Raw genomic sequence first — 24,026 nt, 5'->3', positions numbered from 1 at the left:
ATTAAATAACTACTTTTTTTGAGAAACATTAGTTTCTTTTGGAGATTGCAATAAACCTACATGAATATATCTCTGTTCCAAGATTAGTGCAACAAGTTAGCTTGTAATTCTCCCCAGAGGGTTCTTCATTTTAAAAATAAGGGGCTGAGGTAGGAAACATGAGACCTGATGAAGGGCTTTTGCCCGAAACATCGATTTTCCTGCTCCTCGGATGCTGCCTGAACTGCTGTGCTTTTCCAGCACCACTCTAATCCAGAATCTGGTTTCCAGCATTTGCAGTCATTGTTTTTACCGACATGAGATAATGACCAACTCTTTAACGGAGTGGAACAACTTGTATTATTATAAAATCAGATGATTCAGGAACAGCACCATCACAACCCCAATAATTGCTGCCAGGATACAGGAAAGAAACGTAAGCATTAGAAGGGGGAAGTATGCTTGTTGGTTTTATTTCAAAACATTTTACACATTATGGTAAAAGTTCTCTTTGTTAAACTCATTTGATTCCCAAGTGTCAGCAGCAGTCAATGGTTAAACTCAGGCCATTTCTAAGTTTTTGGGTTCGAGTTACACTTGAGGACCAATGCACTACAGAAAGGACATGCTGCATTGTTGAATTGTTCACTGTTGAGATGGATAAAGCATTTGAAGAATAGAGACATTCTGCCATTATTTGCCTTATGAAAATTGACTGTTTGGCTAAAGGTGATTATAGAAGAAAGAAAGCATTTACATTGTAGCTTTCATGACTAAATTGCTTTATAGCCAATTAAGTACTTTTGAAGGGTATTCACTGCTACAGTTTAAGGAAGGGGAACAGCCAAATCACATACAACGTGTGCCCACAGACAGTGAAATCATGATCAAACAATCCATTTCAATGATGTTCACTGATTAATAAATACCATTGTATAAAAACAGTTCATTGGTTATTAGATTTTTATAATGTTCTGAACATAAAAAATGATTTTCTTTCTCTATTATTTATGGGATTATTTAGAAAACAAAACTATAAATAAATGTTAAGTATGGTAATTAATTGTTTACAGCTTTCAGCATGTTACCTAACAATGCACAGAAAGAACAATACACCATTAACCCTTTACCATGTAGAATTCACTTAAATTGGATGATATGAAAACTACTTTCTTTTTCTTAGGAAAACAGTCCTGAAGCACCTTTGAAAATAAGTTGTTCCCATTCTCTAATTGGATTACAATGTCAGACTTCCAAAACAGTCAGTCACAACACCCAGTGGAGTCACAAGATGAGGTCATGATCACCAATTCTCTAAATGGGGTCACAACTGAAAGGAGGTTATGAAGCGGGTACATCTTTAAAACTATTCCCATCCATTATGTTTCTCAACTGCCAATTTTGAGTCACTCCATTGTCTACTGAAACTACAACAAAATCACATCGATTAATTTTGTCATTTCAGTTGGAACACCCGACAGAACAAATGCTCATTTTAAGAGCAAAAATATTAGTGGCAACCACTGCTTAAACTACTATGTTAGCAATAAAATGGATTACATAATTCCCTGTTGCATGACTTTATTTGTCAACAACTTTAATTACCCACAAAAGAATTTTCATCCCTTCCTAAAGTCAAATGATAATGCAAAACTATTAGACTTTGAATGTATAACAATGTTTCATCTGAAAATCAGCAAACTCTATTCTCCATCTTTACAGCTGGCTATCATTCATAAATGTTGTTTGATGACTGTGTTAATTGTTCAGTGCATGAACTCATAAAAGCCTAATTCCATCATTAGGTTCGATTCCCTACAGTGTAGGATCAGGTCATTTGGCCCAACAAGTGCACACCAATGAAGAGTAACCCACCCAGACCTGCTTCCCTCTGACTAATACACCCAACACAATGGGCAATTTACTATGGCCAATCCATCTGACCTGCACATCTTTGGATTGTGGAACGAAACCTATGCAAACATGAGGAGAATGAGCCAACTCCATACAGTCGGTCGCCCAAGGTTGGAATCGAACCCAGGCCCCTGGCGCTGAGAGGCAGCAATGCTAATCACTGAGCCACCATGTTGCCCTAATTAATGATTTCCAAGGAGTGAAGGACGTGGATTCTTGACTGCCTAATGCAAGTTTTAAAAGGCAACTTTTTACTTTTCTAATCCAAGTGTAACAAAAACTTTCAAAACTTCAAGATTTTATTGCACCCTTCCTGAGCAAGTGAAAGCAGTTTATTCACAAAACTTCAAAGCAAAAGACAAAAAAATAAGTAGCGATGTAAACTCAAGAAGAACAAGACACTTGTAAATGCTATAAACATAAGGCAAAGTTTTATATTAACTTTTGTAATGAATGATAGCTGATTATTGTTTGGAAATTACAATGCTTTGAAAAAAGCTGTGAGCACACTCCAACAAATTAAATACTGACAAAATTAGTAAATACTGTACCATTCCAGATGCAGAGTATACACTGTCAAACTAAAAATGAAAGATGCAATTCAATTCCACAAATTTGCATCATCTGTATTCAAGAATTTTGATACCACCCAAGATAAAGCAACCCATTTGGTTGGCACCACACCCACAGACAGCCACTCTGTCTATCACTGTCATTCAGTACCAGCTATGTGTATGATCTACATGGTGCACTGCAACGATTCACCAAGCCCCTCAATCAGCATCTTCAAAACCAACATACAGATGGAAAATGCACCAGATATATGGGAACCAACTGAAGTTCCTCACCATCTGACTTGGAAAATATATTACCATTCCTTCATTTTACTCAAAGTTCTGGGATATCCTGCCCAACAGCATTGTGGATGTACATACATGAAACAGAATGAGGGAGTTCTAGAAGGCAGCTCACTATCATCTTCTCAAGGGTAATTAGGACTGGGTAATAAATATTGACCCAACCACAGAAACCCACATTCCCGAGATAAACAAAAGAAGTGGCATTCTCTGTTCGAAGATGAATTACGGACACATGATTTCAAAGAAATTGTCCCATTCAAACAGAAGCGTTCCAAAGGTCCAGAAGCAACTTTTCCTACAATATTTTGAGATGAGATGGATGCAATGCAGAGCATCTAATAAGAAGCATAAACTCCATCATAGTAATGTTAAACTTAATAGCCTTTTGTGTTCTCTATTCCTTGAAATGTAAGAACAATCTGCATTGATGTAGAGTCTTTAATATAAAATGTCTCACAGCCCTTCACAAGACTATTAAAAGGCAAATTTTGATGTGAGGAGAGCTGATGGCCAAAATCTTGATCAAGGAGTTGGATTCAAAGAAAGGTCTCAAAAGATGAAAAAAAAAGAGACAGAACAGCTTAGGATCCAGGAAGGAAAGTCACTGATGCTGCAGCAATTAAAATCAGGCAGCATCCACAGAGCAGGACTAAGTTACTATGGATATGCTGCAGGGTTGTGGAACTGGAGGAGATACAAAATAGGATTTAAAAAGGTAAAATCGAGGCTTACTTAGTCCAGCAGAATGTAGGTGGCTACAAGCATCCACATCACAATAGTCATGTCAAGGTTATGAAGAGGCAGCAGATAAGCTTTGATAGGGCTGAAGGTGATGAAGGTGGAAATTGACAGACTTAATGGTGAAATAATACCGTACTTTTGTGTATTGTGTGGTTCAATTCTATACAGTTCCAGAAAGTGGACTGGAGTTGGAGCAGAGGGAACATAACAAGGACAGAAATACAATGGTTTCAATCTGCTCAATATTTAAGTGGAGAAAATCTCTTTGCCAGATAAACAGATGATAATTTTGTATCTCCTGAGAGAATTGGATGTGCGGTGGAACAGGGTGTTACAAGTGAAAACTAACACAGTGCTTTCAGTTGATGTCACCAAAGGGTAGCATGCTGATGTGAAATAGGAGGGGGTCAAGGATGAATTCTTGGGTCACCAGAGTAATTGTGCAATAGCAGGAAAAGAACCATTAAGTCATACTCCAGCGATGATTACATAGAGAAGAATGGAAACACATGAGAGCAGTTCCACCCAGCTGGGTGACAGATGAGAGGTGTGGAAGAGGTTGGTGCAGTCCACAAGTCAAAGGCAAGAGATAATTTCGGCAAAATAAGAAGAGATTTGTTTACCTTTATGAAAGATTAATGGGATGTTATTTGTGACTTTACTGAGAGCTGTTTCATGACTTTAGCGTAGTGAAAGCCTGACTGAAGAGACTCACATGTGGAATGCTGAGCCCTGGGAAAGAAAGGCAGACATTTGGAAGTGACAAGACATTCAAAGAGAGATGAATCGGTAGTTTCCAAGGATGATAGGGTCAAGAGTTTATTATTTTTTAGGAGATGGATGATGACAACAGATTGAAAGGAACTCTGAACTCTAATCCTCTAAACTACAGCTCAGTCCAGTCTGCCTACCTATTGATGAGGCTTTTAATCCAGTAGTTAAAATAAATGAACTGACTATTTACAGAATAACTCAAATGAAAGGCTACAAGCTAGTGATCTTCTCCCAAAAGAACTTGCATAACCTGTTGAAGCTATACGTATTATGACACACTCACTGGGACAGACATGCATTGTGACACATGACACAGAATAGTGCACTTCCTGGTCACCTGAAAACCCCTTCCTGTCAACACCACGTATGTCTCTACACTCCAAGAACTTCAGTGGTTCATGAAGGCAGCTTACTGCCATCTTCTCCAGGCCAATAAATGGATGGGCAATAAATGCTTGCCTAGCCAAAAATTCCCATATTTCTTAGACAAATTAAAAAAAAAGATTTGATGATCTGTCTTCTGATGATGCTATTGGTTGGGGGATATATACTGTCGTGGATGCTGGAAGAACCCATCATTTCTTCTTTAAACAATGGCAAGTATCATCTACATCCACCTGGGGCCTTAGATAGAACGTTGGTTCATTTGCAAGACAATACCTCTGACAGTTTTGCACCGTCAGCATTCATATCATGCTAATGGGTGTGAACCCACGGACTTCTGACTCAAACAGTTATGTTGCTGTCAAGCTGAATGGCCTGAATCTTGAAGGATATCTCTCTTTAAAACTAGCACTTGATGGTCTTCCTTTTGCCAAAGGCAGCTTGCCTCCATGATTTTCACAAAAATATATTTTATAACATAACTTTTAAAAGTGAAATACATGACAAATCAAAGCCCAAATCAAATGAGTTTCTTCCAATATTATATAGTAATCATTACATTAACAATTATATGTATCATTTATTTTACTTATTACAAGTTAAAGGGGCAGACAGAAGGACTGTGCTTTACTTCCAGCCCAAAAGTGCACCTAAAGGTCATAGACAGTTTTTACGACACGGGTAAACTCTCCAGCAACACAGAAGAGATTTATCCAATGCAGTAATCTGTGAAAATTTGATAGGCCAAGAATGAGTTAAAGTCAAAATTAGCAACTTTACTTCTTAAAGTATAACAGAGAATAATTAAGTAACAGCTATTTACAACTCCTCTCTAACCTAACTTTTACCTTCCCCTTTTACAATACCATTCTGATAAAATTGCCGATTAAGATTTACAATACAAAACTTATCTCAAAACCAGGCAGCTTACAGTTTTCTGTGCATTGGTGTCTTTTTTTTTGGTGGGGGAGGCGGGGGGGAATCTGCTTCACAGGTTACTGTTCCATAAAGGTCCCTGTAAAGAGAGCTATTTTTCTAGCAGTGTTCAGATGTCATTGGCTTGGTAGTTCTCCTCTCAACTGTTAAATTCTACCCCGAAAGCATCAGATTGTGTCACTGGCTTTTAAGATTGTCAATATACTAAATTCAAACTGGATTGGAGTTTGATCATTTTCAAGATATAATTTAAACTGATTGGCATTGTTCGAAACTGTTTGGCATTTCCAGGCAACCAGTTAAGTAGCTACCAGCTTTTAACTCTCTTAAAAAGTACAATACACCAACATTTTCATAACACAGTGGCTTCCCCCCATTGTGGCTTTGCATCGGATACCCCAGGCTTCAGGGAATCCCTTAACATGCAGTCCTGGACCATGGAATATGCAACACTCAATCATTAGCAATTCTTTGTAATGCATCAACAGATTTCAGGTGATCCTCCAGCCATACCCCATGTTTGTAGAGCTGTCAGTTAGGAGAAGACAGACAAATCAAGCACCACGCATGATACCATTGCTACTTAGATCTCAGCAAGACCATACCCCATGGGATTCTGGTCCGTTAAATGTCACTTTCAGATGTTTGCTCACTTTGGTTTAACAAATCACTGAAATACAGAAGTGCAAGAACTTTAATGGATTTACAATCTATTTTAATATTTTCAATTAAAATACATCTCACTCTTCTAATCTTCTCCATTTTGATATACAAGAGCATAAAAAGAACCAAATAAAAAGCTAGACCAACAATATCCTCACAGAAAAAGACAGACCAATTTTAATTTATGCTCATGAGATTCCAGTCTATAAATTCATTTGTGAATGAGGAAATCAGATGCTGTTAGAAATTTATAAGAATATCACACTCTACCAGAATCAGTGATCCACTTAAACTTACAAAATTGTAAAAGGCTAATGGACTCTCATGGTACGGAGACTTGGTTCAACCCCATCCAGAGTACTACGTTCAGCTTTGGATGTGAAAACTTAAGAAAATACAGAAGGGATTACAGCACAAATTTGTGAAAATTATGCCAGGGATTTAAGGGCAAAATGATGAGGCAAAGTCTCTCAAACTTCCAATGAATGATCTGATTAGAAGGTTGAGGACTTTTTGAAGCATTTACAAAGAGGAATGATTTTCTTTCCAGTTCTTCCAATGGGATGTGGGAGTCACTGGCAAGACCAGCTGTTGTTGCCCGTTCGCAATTGCAATTGAACTGATTGGATTGCTAGCCCATTTCAGAGGGCAATTCAGAGCCAACTACTTTGTTGTTTGAATCCTAAACTGGGTACGGTGATTTCCTCTTCTCAACATCATAACTGAATCAGATTTTTATAACAATCGATGATAAATTAATTACCAAAGCGTTAGCCTGAACCTCTGGATTACTAGTCCAGTGGCAATACCACAATAGCAATGAGGTTTGAACCCGTGCTTTCAGATTCAGCAGACAAGTGTAAAGCTGACAAGATGGAAAATGCAAACTTCCATTTCCCAGAACTAAAGAAGGACTAACAAAACTCAGCAAATAGTGAGAATTTTGATAAAAATGAAACAATTGTAAATTCTCAGCACTACACACATTGCGTACAGCGTGCTAATAGCTCTCATCTCTCCTTCATCCCAGAGCAAGGATTATATCACAAAAACACAAGTATCCATTTTAGCTCCTAATCTGCAAACAGAGTCAGAGATGTACAGCACAGAAACGGATCCTTTGGTCCAATCCTTCCATGCTGACCAGATATCACTACCCAATCTAGTCCCACCTGCCAGCACCTGGCCCATATCCCTCCAAACCCTTCCTATTCATATACCCATCCAGATGCCTTTTAAATTTTGTAATTGTACCAGCCTCCACCACTTCCTCTGGCAGCTCGTTCCATGCACGCACCACCCTCTGTGAAAAAGGTGCTCCTTAGGTCTCTTTTATATCTTGCCCCCCCCCCCGCCTCACCGTAAACCTAGTTCTGGATCCCCACCCCTGTGAAAAGACTTTATCTATTTATCGTATCTATGCCCCTCATGATTTTATAAACCTCTATAAGGTCATCTCTCAGCCTCCAACGCTCCAGGGAAAACAGCCCCAGCCTATTCAACCTCTTCCTGTAGCTCAAATCCTCCAACCCTGGCAACATCCTTGTAAATCTTTTCTGAACCCTTTCAAGTTTCACAACATCTTTCCAATAGCAAGGAGACCAGAATTGCACGCAATATTCCAACAGTGGCCTAAACAATGTCCTGTACAGCCGCAACATGACCTCTCAACTCCTGTACTCAATACTCTGACCAATAAAGGAAAGCATACCAAACGCCTTCTTCACTATCCTATCTACCTGCAACTCAATTTTCAAGGAGCTATGAACCTGCACTCCAAGGTCTCTTTGTTCAGCAACACTCCATATGACCTTACCATTAAGTGTATAAGTCCTGCTAAAATTTGCCTTCACAAAATGCAGCACCTTGCATTTATACGAATTAAACTCAATCTGCCACTTCTCAGCCCATTGGCCATTCTGATCAAGATCCTTTTGTAATCCGAGGTATCCTCCTTCACAGTCCACTACACCTCCAATTTTGGTGTCATCTGCAAACTTACTAACTGTACCTCTTATACTCACATCCAAATCATTTATGTAAATGACAAAAAGTAGAGGGCCCAGCACCGATCCTTGTGGTACTCCCCTGGTCACAGGCCTCCAGTCTGAAAAACAACCCTGCTGCAAATGTGTTGCTGGTCAAAGCACAGCAGGCCAGGCAGCATCTCAGGAATAGAGAATTCGACGTTTCGAGCATAAGCCCTTCATCAGGAATAAGAGAGAGAGAGAGCCAAGCAGGCTAAGATAAAGGGTAGGGAGGAGGGACTAGGGGGAGGGGCGATGGAGGTGGGATAGGTGGAAGGAGGTCAAGGTGAGGGTGATAGGCCGGAGTGGGGTGGGGGCGGAGAGGTCAGGAAGAGGATTGCAGGTTAGGAGGGCGGTGCTGAGTTGAGGGAACCGACTGAGACAAGGTGGGGGGAGGGGAAATGAGGAAACTGGAGAAATCTGAATTCATACCTTGTGGTTGGAGGGTTCCCAGGCAGAAGACGAGGCGCTCCTCCTCCAGCCGTCGTGTTGTTGTGTTCTGCCGGTGGAGGAGTACTACCACCCTCTGTCTTCTACCTTTGAGCCAGTTCTGTATCCAAATGGCTAGTTCTCCCTCTATTCTGTGAGACCTAACCTTGCTAACCAGACTCCCATCGGGAATCTTGTCGAACACCTTACTGAAGTCCATATATAGCACATCTATCGCTCTGTCCTCATTAATCCTCTTTGTTACCTTTTCAAAAAACTCAAACAAGTTTGCGAGACATGATTTCCCATGCACAAAGCCATGTTGACTATCCCTAATCAGTCCTTGCCTTTCCAAATACATGTACATCCTGTCCCTCAGGATTCCCTCCAACAACTTGCCCACCATCGATATCAGGCTCACCGGTCTATAGTTCCCTGGCTTGTCCTTAGCATCTTTCTTAAACAGTGGCACCACTTTTTTTTAATTTCAAAAATATACTTTATTCGTAAAATATTCACAAAATAATTTGATACACTGTACATTAGGTAATGCCATACATATGTTCCCATTAACATACACAGCTTAGAATTTTCCTTTTTTACATACAGGTCTGTGCATTTCTCGCTCATACACCCATATATTGGGCTGAGGCGTCAGCAGAGCCCAAATGACTGCATGGGCCCCCTGATCTTCTTTAGACAGGCAGATGTTACACGGTGGTCTTTCCCCACCGCGCCTTGGCGGCACCACTTTAGTCAACCTCCAGTCTTCCAGCACCTCACCTGTGACTATCAATGATACAAGTATCTCTGCAAGAGGCCCAGCAATCACTTCCCTACTTTCCACAGAGTTTTAAGGTACACCTGATCAGGTCCTGGGGATTTATTCACTTTTATGTGTTTCAAGACATCTAGCACCTCCCCCTCTGTAATATGGAGTTTTTTTTATCATAAGATTGTAAGGTTCCACAGATGAGTCTTTAATATTTTGCCTCCATGTTTTCGACTCAATCCAACTCCATTCACCTTACAAATGTCAAATGAAACAGCTTCCAGTATGGCTTTTCCATTTAAAATCCTGGGTTTCACAGATCGCACAAAAAAGGTCTGCTTGGTTTCACACATTAACAAGGCATGCATTAAGCAAAGGTGCAAAGGACGTTAATCCTTTCATGTGCATTGTATAATGTCACAAGGCACTTTGTAGGAACATTAAGCCAAATCACATCATGCAATATAAGGGCAGGTAATCAAAAGCTTTATCAAGGTAGCTTTTAAAGACAGTTACAATGGTTCAAAGAGCGGTAGGGAGACAAAGGGCTTTTGGGAGGGAATTCCAGAGTAAGTAGAACAAAGGATGCTCAAGTGAAAAGAATTTGAGTGCAGACATCGCAAATACTGGTCAGTGTCAAGCAAGTTACAGAATCGTGGAGAAATTTGAAAAGAAGGATGTGGGTTTTAAATCAAGATACTTTAAAATTTGATTTCCAAATTTCTTTGCACAGAATGAGCCAGCAGCTTAGTAAATAAAACACTAATAGAACCTGTGAAGATGCAGAAGGACAAAACATAGCTAAAGGAGCGGTTCACATACAAAAAATAAACTTAAAAGTTACCACCAATGCACATTTGAACAGGATCTAATTTGAAAGAGAATGGGGATTAAATAGCCAGTTTTCTGACAGCTTCCACACCAGCTCAGTGTAGAAACCACCATATTGCCAAAACAAATAATCTGTCAACAAATGAAAAGTCAATCTTAAACCATGTAGCTGGCTCCTTAGTGACACGTTCCGACATGTTTGTGAATCCACGCTCAACTTATTCATTCTGCAGTGCGTCTGTGAAGTTATGTGACACATGTCTTAGCACATAAATGGAAAAACTTGGAGAATACAGAGTATTCAAGATCTTGCTCAGCGTTTTCCGTCATCAACATTACCAACAGCAGATATATTGATCATTTGTTGAGATGCCTCCACGTCCAAACGCACTTCCTTATCTGCTCAGATAACATTAGCCGAACTGCAAAATCATTCCTGGTTAAATGCTTTGTGATTCGAGGATGTAAAAGATTCTAAATAAATACCAGTGCTTTTTCTCAGGCACTTATGAAGACAAACGCAAGAATGTCAAACTTCAAACCAACTGCACTTGTGTGCGTTTGATATTCGGCATTTGTGTTTGTCCCGGTGAGTGCAAATGAAAAGCTTCAGGATCAGGTCTCCCTTTTCGGCAAGATTCACGGCTGTGCTGCCAAGCAACCAGTCTTTCTTTAATTTTTAGCTATTCTTAGTCATACTGTCCAATGGTTGCCGATTGATCCAAGAACGATCCAGGTTCCTGGGTTCCGATATTTCCAATTCCACCTCCAGCTATGCAGAGTAGCTCCCCTCTGTGTCATTATAATCGGATTTCACTGCATCTGGGAAATGATTGGTACAAACTTTGGCTCACCCACTTGAGCTGCCGCTTATGAAATGTACATAATGTACATTCTAGATGGTATAAAATGTGTCAACATCATAGGCATCTGAGAATCTGTAAACATTCTTTGCATTAGGAGTATTAAGGTTCAAATTGAAGTCAATATCAATGCTTGGCATTAAGCTGCTTACCTTAGTTATTGTAGAATGTGGAAGAAGGTCATTCAGCCCATCAAGCCCACACCAGCCCTCCAAAGAGCATCCCACCCAGACCCACCCTCCAATCCCCGTAACCCTGCATTTCCTGTGACTAATCCACCTAACTAACACACCAGTAATTACTGTGGCCAATTTAGCGTGGCCAATCCACCTAACCTGCACATTTTTGGACTGTGGGAGAAAATCAGTGCACCTGGAGGAAACCCACGCAGACACAAGAGGAATGTGCAAACCCCACACAGATAGTCACTGGGGGTGGAATCAAACCTGGGTCCCTGGTGCTGTGAGGCAGCAGTGTTAACCACTGAGCCACCCACAACATGTTCTAATTTCAATATTTAGGAATGCTAATAGGAACTACTGCACTCAATATCAGTGAGATGCAGATTGCTAAAACTTGTGAACTACGTTCAAAATGTTACTGCTTCTGGGGATAACTCCAGCTTACACTGAATCAAGAAACAGATGAAATAAAAACAATGTGCAAGAGAAAATGAGCAAGTCTGGCAACATTTGTGGACCTGATATGGAGGCGCCGATGTTGGACTGGGGTGGTACTAGCTTCCAATTAAACCTGTTGGACTATAACCTGGTGTTGTGTGACTTTTAACATTTATGGGGAAGTGTCACATTGGACTCAAAACACTAAATAGTGCTCCTCTCCCAGTGGATACTGCCAGACCTACTGACTTGCTTCAGCACTGTGTTATCACAATTAAATGTGTTCTTAAGAAAAAACAGATTTACCACGATCTAATAAAATCCTCAATAAAGGATGCTGAAGATTGCTGAACAAAGATCGGTGACGTTGTTCGTCTAAAATGCTATTTGGACAGACGTGCATTGTAGCTCTAACACTGATCACTGTACAGAACTGACGCGCAAAACTGAACAATTCTCAAACAATCCCAAACAAAAGTGGCAAATTTAGTCACATGCAGCAGCTAATTTCAGGCTCTGGTTATGCCAGGAGCTTACACCTGTCCTGGAAGAGAATTAAAACAACACTGTTCCCACCTGAGTATTGGGCAACATCAATGTTTACTGGCAAAGACTTTCAAATGAGATTTCTAAGATGCACAAAAGAAATTCTCATAACTATCACAGCTCAGCCAAGAGCCAGATTTGAAAAACTGGTGTATTTTGGGCTGTTTCACTTTGGCAGGAGAGATTGTAAAATCATTGTCGGTGAAGTCAATACTCCTAGTAATGTAAAAACAGATGCTTGAAATCAAACAAACACTGAATATACTGGAGAAACTCAGCAGGCCTGGAAGCATCTGTAGAGAGCGTAACAGCGTTAACATTTTGAGTCCGGTATTAGTCTTCATCAGAACCCAAGAGACCTGGGAATATGCAGCTTTTAAAGTTCATGTAACACCATCCAGCATTACAGTGCACAGGCACAGGTACCACAGAAATGTGACGATCAAACAAGAAGCACAAGACAAAGTGTATTTTCCACTCACCATGGAGTTAGAATCATAGAATTTTACAGTCTAGGATGAGGCCATTTGACCCATCACGGCAGTACCAGCTCCAGAAAAAGCTATCTAGCTCGTCCCATTCTCCAGTGCTATCTCAATAGCCCTCTAAATTCACTAAAATATATATCCAGGTGTCATTTGAAGCTTTCTATCGAACCAGGCTCCACCCTATCCCAGGCAGCACATTCCAAATCCTGTCAACTCTGAGTAAAAGAAGTCTCTCTATATTTCAGTCCTAACTCTCTTGTGGAATTGATATGGAGGTGCTGGTGTTGGACTGGGTGATACTAGCTTCCAAATAAACCTGTTGGACTATACACTGGAGTTGTGCGACTTTTAAAATTTGTGGAGAAGAAGTGTCACATTGAACTCAAAACACAAAGTCGCGCTCCTCTCCCAATTTCTGAAATGGTGACCCCGAGTTACAGATATACCAACTCATGGCAACAGAATATCCCTCTTTACCTTGTCAAAATTGTTCACAATTTTGAATACCTCAATAAAGTCACCTCTTAATCTTTTCTGCTCCAAGGAGAATAAGTCTAATTTCTCTCATCTTTCTTTATGTCTCAAATCCCTCATTTTGGGGATCATTTTAGAAAATTTCCTTTGAATTCTCTCCAGGGCTTTGATGTATTTCCCTCAATAAGGTGCCCAGACTGAACACAATATTCCAAATGTGGCTTAATCAATGATTTATAGAAGGGCAGCAGCACCTCCTCACGTTTATACTCCACACTTTTTAGATTAGATTAGATTACTTACAGTGTGGAAACAGGCCCTTCAGCCCAACAAGTCCACACCGACCCGCCGAAGCGCAACCCACCCATTCCCCTACATTTACCCCTTTACCTAACACTACGGGCAATTTAGCTTGGCCAATTCACCTGACCTGCACATCTTTGGACTGTGGGAGGAAACCGGAGCACCCGGAGGAAACCCACGCAGACACGGGGAGAACGTGCAAACTCCACACAGTCAGTCACCTGAGTCGGGAATTGAACCCGGGTCTCTGGCTCTGTGCGGCAGCAGTGCTAACCACTGTGCCACCATGCCATTCTATTTATAAACTCAAGGATCCAATAGCCGCCTTAACAACTGTTTCAACTTGCCTGGCCACCTTCAGAAAATCATGTACATAATCCCCGAGGTCCCTCTGTTCCTGTACTCCCCACAAAGTTATACATTGAGCCTGTATTGTCTCTCCATGTTTCTTGTCCTAAAATGCATCAGCTCACATTTCTATGCATTGAAATCCATCTTCCAGCTTTCTGCACATTTGGCCAACATGTCAATGTCTTTCTGAACTTGCTCAGCATCATCCAAACAATTCATAGTTCTCCCTGGCTTAGTATCATCTGAAAATTTAGATATTATGCTCTCAACACCTCTCCAAATCATTTATATAAATCAGAAAAAGCAAGGTCTCAACACCGATTCATGGGGAGCATCACTTTCAACTTGTCTCTAATCTAAGTCATGCCCATCTCTCCCTACCCTCAGTTTCCTATCTTTTAGGAGGAGAAAGTGAGGTCTGCAGATGCTGGAGATCAGAGCTGAAAATGTGTTGCTGGAAAAGCGCAGCAGGTCAGGCATTATCCAAGGTACAGGAAATTCGACGTCGAGTTTCCTGTTCCTTGGATGCTGCCTGACCTGCTGCACTTTTCCAGCAACACATTTTCAGCTTCCTACCTTTTAGCCAACTTCTAATCCAGGCTACCAAGGACTTATCAATCCAAAATTTTTCTAATTTGCTAATCATCCTGGCAGGTGGTACCGTATCCAGTGGTTTCTGAAAGTTTGAATGTACAACATCCAGAGTACTACCCTCCTCCACTGCCTGTGTCACCTCAACAAAGATTTGAACTGAATTTGTCAGACATGACCTGGTCTTGACAAAGCCATTGACTGTTTAAATGTATATAAATACATATGTAAATATATATAAATAAATATATTAACCTATATCATGGCTTCCATCAGTTTTCCCACAATTGATGTCAAGCTAACAGGTCTTTCGTTTCCTGGGTTATCGTTTGGCCCTTTGTGACACATTCGCAATCTCTTTATCCTTCTTTCTTCAAGAGAAAGTATGTCCTTACTTATGTAAAGATGCTAAAGCTATACACAGCACACCAAGTCTGGCATCACCAATGTTTACTACTGCAATAAGATTTCTTTACACTCATTCGCCACTTCTTTGTAATAAAGATAAACATGTTGCTTGCCTTCCAAATTGCCTTTTATATTTGCACATTAACTTACTTCGCGATGGACTTTGGACTATCCACCATTTTTTGCATGGTTTGAATACCTACTCTCTCTCATTGTGTATTATTTCGACAAGGAAATGTTGGATGTCCAGAACCTTAATTATGCCCGTGATGCAACAATTCTATTTCAGCGACTTTCAGTCATCATCATGGATATCGCATTTATTTATGGAGTACTGGAGTATGTCTTAATATTTATGTATTTAAAAATGCAAGTGTTCTTTATTTGTTGTTTGACAAACATAACCAGTTGAAAGATTAAACATCAGTAATTGTGAAATAATTGTCAAACCACCAGTTAAGAAATGGAAGATCACTAAATGTTAGCGTTGATTTTAAAAAAATTGTATTTTCCCATCCTGTGCTACAATGCTAACTCTTTAGGAAGTATTGTTACTCATACAATTCTGATACCAGGCCCCAAATGGACATTATTCATCTTGTATATCTGTGATCTATTCAACTGTGAACAGATTTTTTGAACAGAGTGGCGAAGGGAGAGGGTGGAGAAGCGAGGGCTGCTGGGAAAGTCAGTTTTTCCCACTTAAAAAGGGATCACCTCGGGAGTCGGGCCTCCATTTTGAACAGAGCTGCGAGGAGAAAGGGCAGAGAGAAACGAGGGCTACCAGAAAGTTTTTAAGTGGGTCATAGTTGTCAGCTCTCTGACTGAGCCTGGCACTGTGGCTCAGAAGGCAAGGCGGAAGAATAGAAAAGCACTAGTGGCAGGGGATTCAATAGTTAGACGGATTAACAGGAGATTTTGTGGTCAGGAACAGGACTCCCAGAAGGTATATTGCCTACCGGTGCCAGGTCTGAGGTGTTGCCGATCAGGTTTACAAGATTCTGAAGGGGGAGGGTGAGCAACCAGAAATTGTGGTACATGTTGGCACCGATGATATAGCCAGGAAAGGGATTGAGGATCTGAAAAGTGACTACAGAGAGTCAGGTTGGAAGCTGAAGAGCAGGACAAGTAGAGTATTGATCTCCGGTTGCTACCGGTGCAACGAGATAGCGAGCTGAAGAACAGTCAGCGAATGCAGCTTAACACATGGCTGCGAGGCTGGAGCAGGAGGGAGGGCTTCAGATACTTAGACCATTGGGATACCTTCTGGGGAAGGTGGGACCTGTACATGAAGGATGGGTTGCACCAAACTGGAGGAGCACAAATGTCCAGAGTGGGAGATTTGCTTGTGTGGTTCGGGAGAGTTTAAACTGGTTTGGCAGGGGGTTGGGAACCAGAGCGATCTGAGAGGGGGTATATTTGTAGATGGGGCAGGATGTAGTGAATCCATCAGGAAGGTTTTTCATCTGATATAGTAAGGGTATGGAATGCTTGACCGGCAACAGTAGTACATTCGCCATGTTTAAGTGCATTTAAGTCGTCATTGGACAGGCATATGGACGTACATGGAATAGTGTAGGTGGGATGGGCTTCAGATTAGTATGACAGGGCGGCGCAACATCAAGGGCCGAAGGGCCTGTACTGTGCTGTAATGTTCTATGTTCTAACTTTCTGAGATGAATGTACAAAGACACTCAGGTGCATCTGAATCCATATAACCAAAAGCTCATCAGTAACTTTTCTGTATGGCAGAAGCAGTATATCCATATGTTGCTTTACATCTTCTGTAATACTAGTGTTCTCAGTAGACAAGACTGGACAAACCAACAGACACTCTTGATGAATTGTAAATAATTATTCCCGAGGAATATTTGCTAGGATCTATATATTTATGAATTTGTTAAAAAGATCCATGACTGAAACTTCAATCTTACAATAATATCATTACATAGAACATAGAAAAATACAGCGCAGTACAGGCCCTTTAGCCCTCGATGTTGCGCCGACCCAAGCCCACCTAACCTACACTAGCCCACTATCCTCCATATGCCTATCCAATGCCTGTTTAAATGCCCATAAAGAGGGAGAGTCCACCACTGCTACTGACAGGGCATTCCATGAACTCACGACTCGCTGAGTAAAGAATCTACTCCTAACATCTGTCCTATACCTACCTCCCCTTAATTTAAAGCTATGCCCCCTCGTAATATCTGACTCCATACGTGGAAAAAGGTTCTCATGGTCAACCCTATCTAAACCCCTAATCATCTTGTACACCTTTATCAAGTCACCCCTACACCTTCTTTTCTCCAATGAAAACACCCCTAAGTGCCTCAGCCTTTCCTCATACGTTCTTCCTACCATGCCAGGCAACATCCTGGTAAACCTCCTCTGCACCCGTTCCAGTGCCTCCACATCCTTCCTATAGTATGGCGTCCAAAACTGCACACAATACCCCAGATGCGGCCGCACCAGAGTCTTATACAACTGCAACATGACCTCAGAACTCCGGAACTCAATTCCTCTACCAATAAAAGCCAGTACGTCATATGCCTTCTTCACAGCACTATTTACCTGGGTGGCAACTTTCAGAGATCTGTGTACATGGACACCAAGATCCCTCTGCTCATTCACACTATCAAGTATCTGACCATTAGCCCAGTACCCCATCTTCTTGTTACTCTTACCAAAGTGAATCACTTCACACTTACCCGCATTGAACTCCATAACCTGAATTTTGTGTCAGTCCTAGATAAAATCTGATACCTTAATGTAGCTGCTCAGAATCAATTTATAGCAAGGGATCTTTTTCATCCATTTGCAAATTGAAATATCAGCATATTCTATATATGACCAAAATCTAGAGTGAGGCTTGAAAACACAATCAGGAGTAAAAATGCTGTAACACAGATTTATAAAGCAATAACATTATTTGGAATGAGGAGATTTGCTTCATCATTATACTGAGATGATGATTGACTCTTCAGTGGACAAATAATCCTGTAGTACTCTGAAATTCTGTCCAAGGACCAGACCTCACCTAGGTATTGCTTTGTCCATCGATATTTCCTTCAGTATTATCCTATGTTCAAACTTTGCAAATTTATTTTTTTACAAGTATTTTATTTTATATAGTGCACTGGCATTGTAGGGCTGGTTAGCTTAAATGTTTAAATAATGCTGGTTTAAGTTTTAATAATGCTGGTCATGTTTTAATAATGCTGTTTAGTCCCCATACCAGCTAAAGTAGTTTTGAGGGCCTGCCTCCTGTACTTGGAAAGACTGACCATAAGCTACTTGGAGAGCAATGAGTAACAACTGTCAGACAACCAAGGGGATGAGGGAACTACATTTAGTCCCTGGATTTGGCACTTGTTATTGTCCACTTGCCTTTATGACACCAAGCTTTCATTATAAAACACAACAAAAATTATGTTCAATGTTTTCAGATTATATTATGCAAATACTGGATACAAAGCACTTCAGAAGAGGACAGAAAAGATTTCTGCTGCTCTTTTTCAAATAACCAAATAGCTTTCCCATTGCCATCACTAACATTTATCCCTCAACCAAAATCATCAAAATAGATTAACTGGTCTTTAAATTCTTCTTATTTAAAATATTCACATCTTACTGGCACTTTATCTACAAAGCAACAATGGCAAGATTCAAAAGCAACTGTTCAACACTTCCAAATATCCAAAGAGCTGTGGTCAGGGTTACATAACTGTACATTTGTGCATTAAATTTCCTATTTTGCTGACTAGAGAAAAAAACTTCCCAAAGGTATGAATCCAATAAAGTGAAATGTGGACTTATGGAAAAATTCACTGAAGGGAAGAAGATTACTGAGCTACATCACCAAGTTGTAAACTGAGGACCTGTGACAGCGAATAGGACTCATTAAGGGCTCAATCTCTGAGTCAAAGACCCTTGTAGTGAGCTGGATTCAGCAACTGGTGATATATATTATCAAATCTGATGTATTTCTAGAAAAATGAAGGCAATTGGCACAATATAAGCTGCTTCATGCAGGTCATACGTTCAATTAGGAAACACAAAGGCCAGAATGAAACATACTGTATAATGTTGCTTGAAAGCAGAGTACAGGAACAGAGATTTAAGTGCTCAATACTCAATGTTCATTCTGATTCAAATGAAAACAAGCATTAGATGTTGCTGATGGAGCAGCTACTCAATTTGAGATGTTGATCAGCTGTGATCAGGAAAGTAGTAGCAATACACTTACAGAAGAAAAAGTGTGTTAATATTGCTTTTCACAATCTCAGGACATTACAAAGTGCATGAGGTATGTTTTGAAGTACAGTTAGTCACTGCTGTAACATAGGAACCACAGTAGCCAGAATGTGTACAGCAAGCTCCCACAAACAGGAATATGATAACAGTCAGACACAATGTTTTAGTAGTGTCGGGTGAGGCATAATTAGTGCCCAGGGCACCAGGGCAAACTTCCTTTATCATCTTCAAAATAAAGCCAAGAGATCTTTTCCATCAACCAGAGTGTATAGACCGGACCCTGGTTTAACATCTAAATCCAAAAGGTAACACTGCAGCAGCCCCTCAATACTGCTTTGTCCATAGAAATTTGTGCTCCAGACTCTGGGTTGGTATTTGAAACCACAGCCTTCTGACACAGAGGCAAGAGTCACACTGACAAATACTGAATTTTGCTGCTCTCACATGAAGCTCCTTGCATCCACTATCTGTCCATCAGACATTTGTAGTTCGCAGTCATCTGACTCAATTAGTGACAGTCCCAGAGGAGGCAGTGTGTCTGATATCTATTTGGATTCAATATGGCTCTTCAATGTCACATTTGGGAATGGGAGCTCAGAATCAAGTCAATGCTATGGCAAACTCAAAGCCAGTATTTCAGGACGTACTTCGGTAATCAACTGCACACAGCTCATCCACACGGGCATGTCGGTTTATGGTTCTACTTCATTCACTACTCAGTTAACCATTTGACAAAGCCCTCTACATCATCACATTTCTTAAAACAAGATATATTTAAATCACAGCATCTTACTTCTGATTGAAGAATCAATTTCTCTCATTGACGCAGATAGAGCCTTTCAGTAATAACTTCCTGTCTGACTCAGGAATACTGCCTTACTGCTCACACCCTCAATGTAATTCACATTAATGAAAGCCTTCCTATTTTCATACCTTGTACTTGCCTGGGACAACAATATGTCCAAGGCAATCTATGTAAAAACCCACATCAACATATTTGTATGGCTAAAACTGACAAATCGCCTCTTTAACAGCAGTGATCAAATTAAAACATGCAGGAGCAAAACCCTTGACCTGTACCAGATAAGAATATATTCAATCCCTCCTTGAACATAACCTCAATAAACTTGTAATCAGTTACAACAATGTTGTCAGATCAAAGTGTTAGAATTAATCACAGTGAGAAAGATTTTGCAATTTACTTCTAAACTCAATAGAAGTACCGAGTAGCTGTGCCTATTACCATATTAATGCACATCCAATTTTAGGAAATACAATCTCTCCATTCAGTTTGGGAGGGGAGGGGTGGGAGCAAAGAGGATGCAGACTAATTTGTTTTTCATTTATTATATTTACAGACAGAAGATGGTCCAACCCTAAAAACTACTGGCATGCTAACACCCTCGGGGAGGGGAGGGGATGGGGGTTGATGTGGGCGGGGGGGTGGGAGGATGATGGGGGTGGAGGTTGATGGGGGTGGGGGTTGATGGGGGTAATGGGGGTGGGGGGTGATGAAGATGGGGTGATGGGGACGAGGAGTGATGGGGTCGGGTGGGTGATGGGGATGGGGAGTGGAGGGTGATGTGGGCAGGGTGTAGGGGGTGATGGGGTTGGGGGTTGATGGGGGTAATAGCAGCAGGGGTAATGTCAATGGGGGGTGATGGGGGTGGGGGGTGATGGGGGTGGGGGGGTGATGGGGGTGGGGGGGTGATGGGGGTTGGGGGGTGATGGGGGTTGGGGGGTGATGGGGGTTGGGGGGTGATGGGGGTTGGGGGTGATGGGGGTTGGGGGTGATGGGTGATGGGGTGATTGGGGTGAGGGGTGATGGGGGTGGGGGAGGGTGGGGGTGATGGGGATGGGTGGGGGAGGGTGGGGGTGGGGGTGATTGGAGTGTTTGGGGTGAGGGGTGATGGGGATGAGGGGGTGATGGGGTGGGGGGGTGATGGGGTCGGGGAGTGGAGGGTGATGTGAGCGGGGAGTGGAGGGTGATGTGGGCAGGGGGTAGGTGGTGATGGGGTTGGGGGTTGATGGGGGTAATAGCAGCAGGGGTAATGTCAATGGGGGGTGATGGGTGGGGGGGTGATGGGGTGGGGGGGTGATGGGGTGGGGGGTGATGGGGGTGGGGGGGTGATGGGGATTGGGGGTGATGGGGGTGGGGGAGGGTGGGGGTGATGGGAGTGTTGGGGATGAGGGGGTGGGGGATGAGGGGGTGGGGGGTGAGGGGGTGGGGGGGGTGATGAAGTGGGGGGTGATGGGGATGGGGGTGATGGGGATGTGGGGGGTGATGGGGGGTGATGGGGGTGATGGGGGGATGGGGGGATGGGGTGTGATGGGGGGGTGGGGATGGGGGGATGGGGTGTGATGGGGGGGTGGGGATGGGGGGTGATGGGGGGATGGGGTGTGATGGGGGGGGTGGGGATGGGGGGTGATGGGGGGATGGGGTGTGATGGGGGGGTGGGGATGGGGGGTGATGGGGGGATGGGGTGTGATGGGGGGGTGGGGATGGGGGGTGATGGGGGGATGGGGGGTGGGGGTGGGGGGTGAGTGATGGATCCTGGTGAAGGAGCTGGGCCGGTCTCCCTCCCGCAGTCACAATACCTGTGTCCCGGGGCTGACGGTTTCCATGGTGATCTCAGATTGCCGGTCTGTTTCGCAGCTGTTGCCGGCTGTGAGGTACCGGATTGCCCGGATTGCCGGGATGTCCCGGGGCTGGGGGCTGGGGGCTGACGGGGCCGGTTCCCGATGAGAATCGTTGCTTCTCGCGATCTACTCTCAGCTGGCAGTGACGACAACCAAGAGCAGTGCGCGTGCGCGCCAGGCTCTAGACTCCCGCCCCCTGACTAGCCACGCCCCTGAAACTGCACGCTCCACTAAAGACCCCGCCCCCTCCACAAGGCCCCGCCCCATCACCGGACACCGCCTTCTCTGTGACCACGCCCCCTCAGCTACCCCCTGCGTGCACTCGCTGAGAGGGTCCCCTCAGTGAGCCCATCCCCCACAGAGCCCCCTCTCAGCGAACCCATCCCCCACAGAGCCCCCCTCAGTGAGTCCATCCCCCACAGAGCCCCCCCTCAGTGAGCCCATCCCCCCACAGAGCCCCCCTCAGTGAGCCCATCCCCCACAGACCCCCCTCTCAGCGAACCCATCCCCCACAGAGCCCCCCTCAGTGAGTCCATCCCCCACAGAGCCCCCCCTCAGTGAGCCCATCCCCCCACAGAGCCCCCTCTCAGTGAGCCCATCCCCCACAGAGCCCCCCTCAGTGAGTCCATCCCCCACAGAGCCCCCCCCTCAGTGAGCCCATCCCCCCACAGAGCCCCCTCTCAGTGAGCCCATCCCCCACAGAGCCCCCTCAGTGAGCCCATCCCCCACAGACCCCCCTCAGTGAGCCCATCCCCCACAGAGCCCCCTCTCAGCGAACCCATCCCCCACAGAGCCCCCTCTCAGTGAGTCCATCCCCCACAGAGCCCCCTCTCAGTGAGCCCATCCCCCACAGAGCCCCCCCTCAGTGAGCCCATCCCCCCACAGTGTGATCATCCCACCATTGCCGCCTTCAGTGAGTCCATGCACACACACAGAGGCCCCTTCCCTCAGTGAGCCTGTTTCATCCCCTGAGCCCCCTCAGTGAGCCTATTCCTCCACAGTGTGATCATCCCATCATAGCCCCCCTCAGTGAGCCCATCCATACACAGCCCCTTCCCTCAGTGAGCCCGTTCCCCCCGAGCCCCCTTAGTGAGCACATTCCCCCACAGTATGATCATCCCCCCTCAGTGAGCCCATTGCCTCCCTCATCAGTGTGCCCATCGCTTCAGTCCCCCAATGAGTCCATTCCCCTCCCTCTGAGCACACTCAATTACTGAGCTCATAGTCCTCACAGAGCCCCTAGCCCTGAGACCCTCCTCCTCACCCTGAGGCCCGCCCTTATCCCCAGTCCCACTCCTGCCCCAGAGTTCATGATTGTTGAGTAAAGTAAGGCTGAATAGTCTTCAAAGCTGTAAGTGTAATAGGTAAGGCCGATAAGTTAAAGATGTAAAATAACGTGGAAATAATGAGGTAAAAACAATGACTGCAGATGCTGGAAACCAGATTCTGGATCAGTGGTGCTGGAAGAGCACAGCAGTTCAGGCAGCATCCAAAGTGCAGCGAAATCGACGTATCTGGGAAAAAGCCCTAATTTCCTGATGAAGGGCTTTTGCCCGAAACGTCGATTTTGCTGCACTTTGGATGCTGCCTGAACTGCTGTGCTCTTCCAGCACCACAGATCCTGTGGAAATAATGATATAGTTGCTATCACAGTAACAGGCTGGATTGGTAACATACCATTCTGGGATTTGGGATCTTTAGGGGAGACAGAGAATCGGGTGGCATAGTAATGCTATTAATTAAGGTAATAGTTGAGTAATTTTATTAGGGTATTTCAACTTTCCCCAATATAAACTGGGATATTCATAGTGTTAAGGGTTTAGATGAGCTGGATTTCTTGAAATGTAGAAGCCCAACAAGGATGATGCAGTGCTGGATTTGGTTCTGGACAAAGAAGATGCACAGTGTTCAATGTGGCAATGAGGGAACACTTAGGCGATAACAATATGGTGTGGTTGAAATTTGTTCTAAATAAGGGAAAAAATGGCCTGCAAAAGACAGCTTTGGATTCGGGGAAGGTAGATTTTATGAAAATAAAGCAGGATCTGGCTGCAGTAGACTGAGAACAGTTCCTTGTGGGTATGTCCGCAGCTGAACAATGGAGGGCATTCAAAAAGGAACTGCAGAAAGTACAGGTTTAACATGTGCACTTTAAAGGGAAATGTAGAAGTAATA

General features: G+C 43.2%; 1 protein-coding gene across 2 annotated transcripts in view; it reads right to left on the bottom strand.

Annotated features, from left to right (window-relative positions):
• Positions 1–21,971, bottom strand: part of LOC132834988 (serine-rich coiled-coil domain-containing protein 2-like) — a 636,764-nt gene extending 614,793 nt beyond the window's left edge. For both annotated transcript variants that reach the window (XM_060854168.1, XM_060854169.1), the window contains exon 1: positions 21,810–21,971. The gene's annotated coding sequence lies outside the window, so the exon portion shown is untranslated. The remainder of the gene's footprint in view (positions 1–21,809) is intronic.
• Positions 21,972–24,026: the final 2,055 nt, after the last annotated feature.

The sequence above is a fragment of the Hemiscyllium ocellatum genome, chromosome 43 (genome assembly GCF_020745735.1).
Source record: "Hemiscyllium ocellatum isolate sHemOce1 chromosome 43, sHemOce1.pat.X.cur, whole genome shotgun sequence".
In the NCBI taxonomy this organism is placed as follows: Eukaryota; Metazoa; Chordata; class Chondrichthyes; order Orectolobiformes; family Hemiscylliidae; genus Hemiscyllium; species Hemiscyllium ocellatum.
Note: the sequence above shows the minus strand (reverse complement) of the source record. Positions and strands in the feature narration are given on the sequence as shown.